Source organism: Chinchilla lanigera, unplaced genomic scaffold (assembly GCF_000276665.1).
Source record: "Chinchilla lanigera isolate Chin_1 unplaced genomic scaffold, ChiLan1.0 scaffold00042, whole genome shotgun sequence".
NCBI classification, from domain to species: Eukaryota; Metazoa; Chordata; class Mammalia; order Rodentia; family Chinchillidae; genus Chinchilla; species Chinchilla lanigera.
Window position 1 is genome coordinate 8,754,948 of NW_004955443.1, and position 7,039 is coordinate 8,761,986.

Genomic DNA, 7,039 nt, shown 5'->3' on the forward strand with positions numbered 1-7,039 from the left:
TCTTTCTTTCTTTCTTTCTTTCTTTCTTTCTTTTCTCTCTCTCTCTCTCTCTCTCTCTCTCTCTCTCTCTCTCTCTTTCTCCTGCTTGTTTCTTTTTCTTCTCTCTAGGTAAAAACAGGTGATAACTCTCAAAAACTCAATAATAGGAAAATCAGCTCAATTAAAATTGAGCAAAAGATTTAAACAGATATTTCATCAAAACCACACCTGTGGATTGCAAGTAAGCTTGTGAAAAAGTGCTCAATGCCATTAGTCATTTGGAAAATATACAAATTGAAACTACAAAGAGATACTGCTACATTATATGTTAGGCTGGCCTAAATGAAAAAGAACAATTATACTAAGTGTTGGTAAATGCATAGAGAAACTAGAACTCTCATACACTGCAGGTGAGAATGCTGTAGTAAATCAACTTGAAAAACAGTTTGGCAGTTTGTTAAAAAGTTAAATGTTGCACCTTCCCTATAATTTGGCCATTCTATTACCAGATATACAAGAGAAATGAAAGCACATGTCCACATAAAAACCAGGGCATACATTCATGGCAGCTTTGTGTACAACAGCCAAATATCGAAACCAATTCCCATGTTTCTCAAGGAGAATGGATAAATAAATTATGGTATATTCACATATATGCCACATGATATTCTCAAAGGCAAATTTCTGAGTCATAAAAAGAAATGTGTTACTGATACACATTACAACATGGAGATATTTTACAATAATTATATTGAGGTAATAAAGGCAGAGTACAGAAAAGAGAAAAAGAAACTATATACTGAATGATTCCATTTATAAGACATTCTAAAATTACAAACTTCTGTAGATAGCACAAGCGTGGCTGCCAGTGGATGGATGTCAGGGGGTAGAGATAAAAACAAAGGTCTGGGAGTGATTATGTTTAGTATCTTGATTATGGTGGGCGATGGTTTCATGGGTGTATATGCATGTCCAAACTCATCAAATCATACGCTTCAAACATGTACAGTTTATTATATGTTAATTATACCTCCATCATGCAGTTAGAAAATATGAATACTGATGAATATGGTGAAAACTCTAAAGATTGAATAACTAAATTTTGGAAACACAGCTTGAAATTATCCTATTAGCTCGCTCTTTCTTTCTTTCTTTCTTTCTTTCTTTCTTTCTTTCTTTTTTTTTCTTTCTTTCTTTCTTTCTTCTGCCTGTTTCTTTTTCTTCTCTCCAGGTAAAAGTAGGTGATAATAGTTTGGGACTACCAGGGATGCCCCTGGCTTCAACACAGGAAAGGAATGTTTCCCTAAAGTTGCAATAGAATCATTTGTTTCACAAAATAGAGAGGTCTCTGTCTCAAGGCTCCTCCAACATAAAGTAAATGAACACTTGACAAGGATATAGTGGCATCAGAGGAGATGTTGAGTCAAGTCTGTCAAACTTATTTTTTGTTAAGTGAAGTAAGCCAGGCACAGAGAGAAGAAATGGCCCATATTGTCACTCATCTGTGCAAGCAAAAACATTGCTCTTACAGAAGTAGAGAGTCGAATATACATGTACTAGAGAGCAGGAAGGGCTGGAGGAGAAGGAATGGAAGACAGTGCTGTTCAGCTCGCTGTCACTGTGACAAAATACTTGAGAAAAAACTTTATGGAGGAAAGATGTGTATTGGCTCATGGTACCAGAGGTTCAGTCTATGACCAGCTAGCTCCATCTCTTGTGCCAGAAGTAAGGCAGAATATCATGGCAGCAGTGTGTGACAGAGGAAATCTACACACCTCAGGAAGAAGGAATGAGAGAAAGAAAGAACCAGAGAGTAACAAGATATAGTCTTCAAAGCCACATCTCCAGTGACCTGTTTCATCCACTTGGGCTCCATGCTTTAAGCTTTCATCATCTCTCAATGCTACCAAATTGTGAATCTGTTGACCTAATCCACTGATGAAGTTAGGCCTCTCCTGAGCCGGTCACCTTCTAAAAGCTCATCAGCTGAGAACCAAAAGTCTCCAACCTCTCTGGAACATTCCAGATCCAAACTACAGTGGATGGAAAGTAGGTATCAAAACATAGTTAGATGGGAGAATAAGTTCTAAAATTTCATAGCACAGTAGCAAACTATAGCTTGCAACAATTAATTATACATCTAAAAATGACTGGGAGACTTTGAAGCTTCCCAACATGTAGAAGTGATAATATTTGAGGAAACAGAAATGGAAATTACCCTGATTTGACCTTTGCATATTGTATGCATTTATCAAATTATAATACTCTGCCCCATAAATAAGTAGAAATCTTGTCAATTTAAAAATAAAATGAACATTATAGGAGAGAGTGTGGTAGAGGAAAACTGCTCACCTTATGGCAGCCAAGTGAGCAAAAATGTTTAAAACCTTGTTTTTTGTTTTCTTAAAATCATAAAATCCATCCAACTCTTTCTTATAGTAAATGAGTTGTTAGGTGGAAGACAAATATTTAGAGAAGTTGGGGGCTCCGAGTCCTGCCTACTTCATCTCATTTTTGATCTTCTGGCCCCTTTAGCATCTCCTTCGGTAGATAACTCTTGTTTGCTCCAATGCAGAAATTCTAAACACTTTTATGGAGTTGCAGTGCGAGTAACCGAGGGCTATGAATGAGAAATTTCGACCCCAACCATTCCATTAGAGCAACGGCGTTGGGATGAAGGACTAAGACGGACCACATCTTAGTCACCTGAGAAAAAGTGGGTCCATTTGCAATAGAAAAGGCAGTTACATTCCTTTTCAGTTGAATCTTGTAATTATGACATTGATAATCTCTTTCCCAGACAGAACAGAAGACAGCTACTATTTATCCAGCCCTTGTTCCTTTTCACTTTCCGAGAAAGAAAGGGTTTCAAGTAATGGTTTGGTTTAATAACTGTGTGGGTCAGTTCTGTTTCTGTCCCTTTAGACCTGGCATGTATTTCTCCCTTTAACCCCGAGCATGCCAATTGTGTCTGCAACTGACTGCAAGAGAAGGGCTTTTTAAAATTTTTATAAGAATGATAAAAATAATTATAGTGTGCACTTACAAAGTGTCAAGCTCTGTGTGATGATTAATTTTATGTGTTATCTTAGCTGGGCCACTGTGCCCAGGTATGTGGTCAAACCATATTCTGCAGGAGATGTGCATTTACATTTAAATCAGTGGGCTTGACTAAAGCAAATTCTCTGTTGTAATATATGTGGACTTCATCCAATCAGGTGAAGGTTTACACAGAAAAAAAGGCTGACCTCCCCTGAGCAAGAAGGTTTCTCCAGCAGCTGGCCTTTGGACTTTATGTGCAACTCTTTCCTACTGACGTTCTTGGTCCAGTTTTGGATTCACCAGCCTTCCCACAATCACGTGGGCCACCAATGACTTAAAATAAGTCCATCTATCTACACTTACATATATTTGTGTAAGTGACCACACTGTTATTAAACCAAACCATTACTTGAAACCCTTTCAAGTGTGTGTGTTTTCATACCATTGGTTCTGTCTCTCTGGAGAACCTTGACTAACAGATCTAATGATACCTACCTAGAATCCATTAATTTATCTAATTTTGTGCAAAGTCCTGTGAAGATGAGGTATTACGGTCTCATAGGTAAAAGAATGAAGCCTTAGTGACATAAGATGATTAACCCAAGATCTTCCAGCTAGCAGGCTACAGAGCCCCGATGTGACCCACAGTTCAGGGACTGCACCACTTTGCTTTACTCCACTAGCTGCTCTTATCGTATTCTGGCCCCAGTACTACCAGGCCTCAGTGCCAGTGCTCTGGGGTCTGACTTTGCCCCCATACCCCTTCCTTTGGCCAAGGGCTCCTGGAAGAATGCTTGTGTCTGCCCCAGAGCCATAAACACCTGGCCATTCTTTGGCAAACTCCAGCATAATTTACTTGCCAATCCTCAGTTTCTTTGTCTAAAAGGAGGGTAAGTCAATTTACCACTGTGTGGTGAGGGTCATGCAGTGTCTGCCTCACTGCCTACATGCAATAGGCACTCAAATACAAGTTCTTTTCTTCCCATCAAGCTGTAACAGGCATCAAAACGACCCCAGTACCCTACGGTTGGGTCATGGATGCTGTCAGCTCCACACAGTCTTTGTAAGTGCCACCTGTACTAGCTTCCTGGCTGCTGTAACAAATATCACAGATCAGATGGTTTACACCACAGACATTTCTTTCTCACAGTTTGGCAGGCTTGAAGTCCAGGATGAAGGTGTCAGCAGGACTGGTTTCTCCCGTGGCCTCTCTCCTGGACTTGTGAGTAGTTGTCCTTTTTGCTGAAACTTTGCCTCCTCTTTCTTTGCGTGTGCGTCCCTGGTGTGCCTTTGTGGGTCCAAATTTTCTTCTCTTTTAGGGACACAAATTGCATTAGGCTAGGGCCCACCATAATGGCCCCATGTTAACTTAATCATGTCTTTAAAGACCCTATCTCCAAGTACAGTCATATTCTGAGGTACTAGTGATTAAGAGTTCAACTTACAAATTTTGGGGGACACAATTCAGTACACAATGCTGTCTTACTTCCTGGGTGCCAAGGACATGCTGTGCAGGAATCCTATTGTGTCTCACCTTTCATACTGGTCACTACTGAGATTTAGGCACAGGAATTTTCTGCCCGGCTCTCCCTTTAAATTTCTGCCAATTTGGTACTTGTGCTTCAGAATTATGGTAAGAAACTAGCTAAACAGATCCAAAAGTAAAGGCAAGTAGTTCATTTAAATTCTATAAACTCATCGATTGCTTGTAAAAAGTTCACCAGAGCTGGGCATGGGGGTACATGTTCATAATCCAGCACTCTGGGCAGCTGAGGCAAGAAGATTGTGAATTTGAGCCCTGTTTGGGCAACTTAGCAATTTAGTGAGAACTTGCCTCAAAATAAAAAAAAAATTTGAAAGGACTAGGGATGTAGCTCAGTGTGAAGGTTCTGAGTTCAATTACCAGTACCACCAAAAAGCAAAACAAAAACTAGAAATAGATGACAAGAATGAATATCAGGTACTTTCATGGAAATTGTTCCACAGTCTATAAACTGCACACCCTCCCACTAGCTCCGCCAAACACCCACACAACCCCACTAAAAGAAATACTCTGGGAAGCAGGGAGCTATTTTGAAGTTGCTCGAAGATTTCAGTCAATTATATTATATGAGGAATATGATATTATAATAGTCATTGTTCTTGACTCTAGTGGGTCTTGTGTTCTTTGACTCAGCTCCTATCGGTCCTGAGGGCACTGCTTCTGCTCCGGTCATGGGCCCCATTCATTCTGTCTCTATGGTTTTGTGCCCCAGTGTTTCTTTAAACATGTGACTCTGAGAGAGAGAGAGAGAAAGGGGGAGGCTGTGGCCAGGCCAGTTAGTATCCAGTATCGATCACCACCACTGATCAGGGTTCTCAGGCCACAGGACCTCATAGGTCACAGGTCTTCCCTCTGTGTCTCCTACTTCTGGTTGCTTTTGGCTACTGCACCAGTCCTGGGTCCAACCCAAGATGCGAAAGGAAGGAGCACCTCAGGGTACAAGTGGTGACTTATGAGAAGGGACTGTGTGAGCAGGTCGCTAGGAAAAGCGTGTATGCAGCCAGGCACTGCACTCTGCGGCTCCAGTGGGGCTCTCAGAGGTCTGTCCTGCAGATGCACATCGCAGCAGGACAGGGGATGCCATGTTGACAAATCTCCCTTTCTTTTGCCGGTTGTCTGCTTCAAAATAATCGTGATCCGTCTTATTAGATCTATCTAATGAACTTCCTCTGACTCCAGGAATTAAATTTTGCAAAATTGGCTAAAATACAGACTTCTGTTTTTACATCGCTTAAAATCATTTTAGTTGGGTGTGGCAATACACACCTGTGAGCTCAGCCCTCTGGGAAGCTGAGGCAGGAAGACTGCAAATTCAAGCCCAACTTGAGCAACTTAGAAACAGTGAGAATCTCTCTCAAAGTAAAAAGGGCTGGGAGTGTAGCTTAGAACGAAGCTCCTCTATTCAATCCTCAGTATTGCAAAACAATAATAGCAATAATTTCAAAGATGTATAAAACCAAATTACTAAAGAGAAAGCCTATAAGAAAGAGAAATACAGAGTCTGAGAAACTGTCCCCTCAGCCCTTTTTCTTTTTGTCATTTAAACAACATTTTAGATAGAGTGTGGGTTTCTACAGCTGAACTTAAATGAACAGTAAAAGGAATGGGAAATCAATGGGAATCACCACTTAATGTGAGCTTTACTAAAATAGCCTGGGAATCCATAAGGGCCTCATTCTGCGTTGGTTTTCTGGAAGTCAGCAGGAAGGACTGGAGCGTGTAGCCCGGCGACGGATCCCTGCCATCTGCAGCACAGCTATTCTCTTCCTGCCTGGAAGGCTTAGACACATTTTACCTCCTTTCACAAGCTCTCAATCATCTCATGAAGTGAAGTCTTCAAATGGGGCCCGGGTGTCACTCTAATCGTTACTCCAGGTAGAGCCGAGTCGCGTGATGTGGGGTGGCGGCAGCACTTGAGGACTTAGTGAGGTGATGTAAACCTCAGCGAGGGGTGACCTGGGCATCGCAGGCTTTTATGTGTGATAGTGAGTGTGGACGAGCATGCTGCTTGGCACACCTTTATTCTCTCTGCACTTACATGTGGAGCCTATCTTCTGAAATAATTTTGTCAAAGTTTCCTTCCCTTCATTTCCGTCTGTAAAGCAAGATGTGTACTTGAGAGCACCAATGCCTTTGGTTGTGGGTAAAAATGTTTTCTGAAAACACTTTTGCAGAGATGAAGCAGAGGAGGGATCGTCTTGTTTTTCCTTTTATTGTCTCTCTTGTCTTCATCTTTTTTCTTGCTTACTGTTTGTTTTGGCTGCCTTTCCCACTTGGTATAATTTTATGCCTCTTTACAATTAATTAACTGATGAATGAGTGACCACCAGTGCAGAGGCTGGAGTCAGTAATGATACCAAGCAATGTTTGTTTATTGTTTACTGTGTGCAAGGGATGGCTGCAGGAGCTTGACTTTTTTCTTTTTCCTTTCCTTTCCTTTCCTTTCCTTTCCTTTCCTTTCCTTTCCTTTCCTTT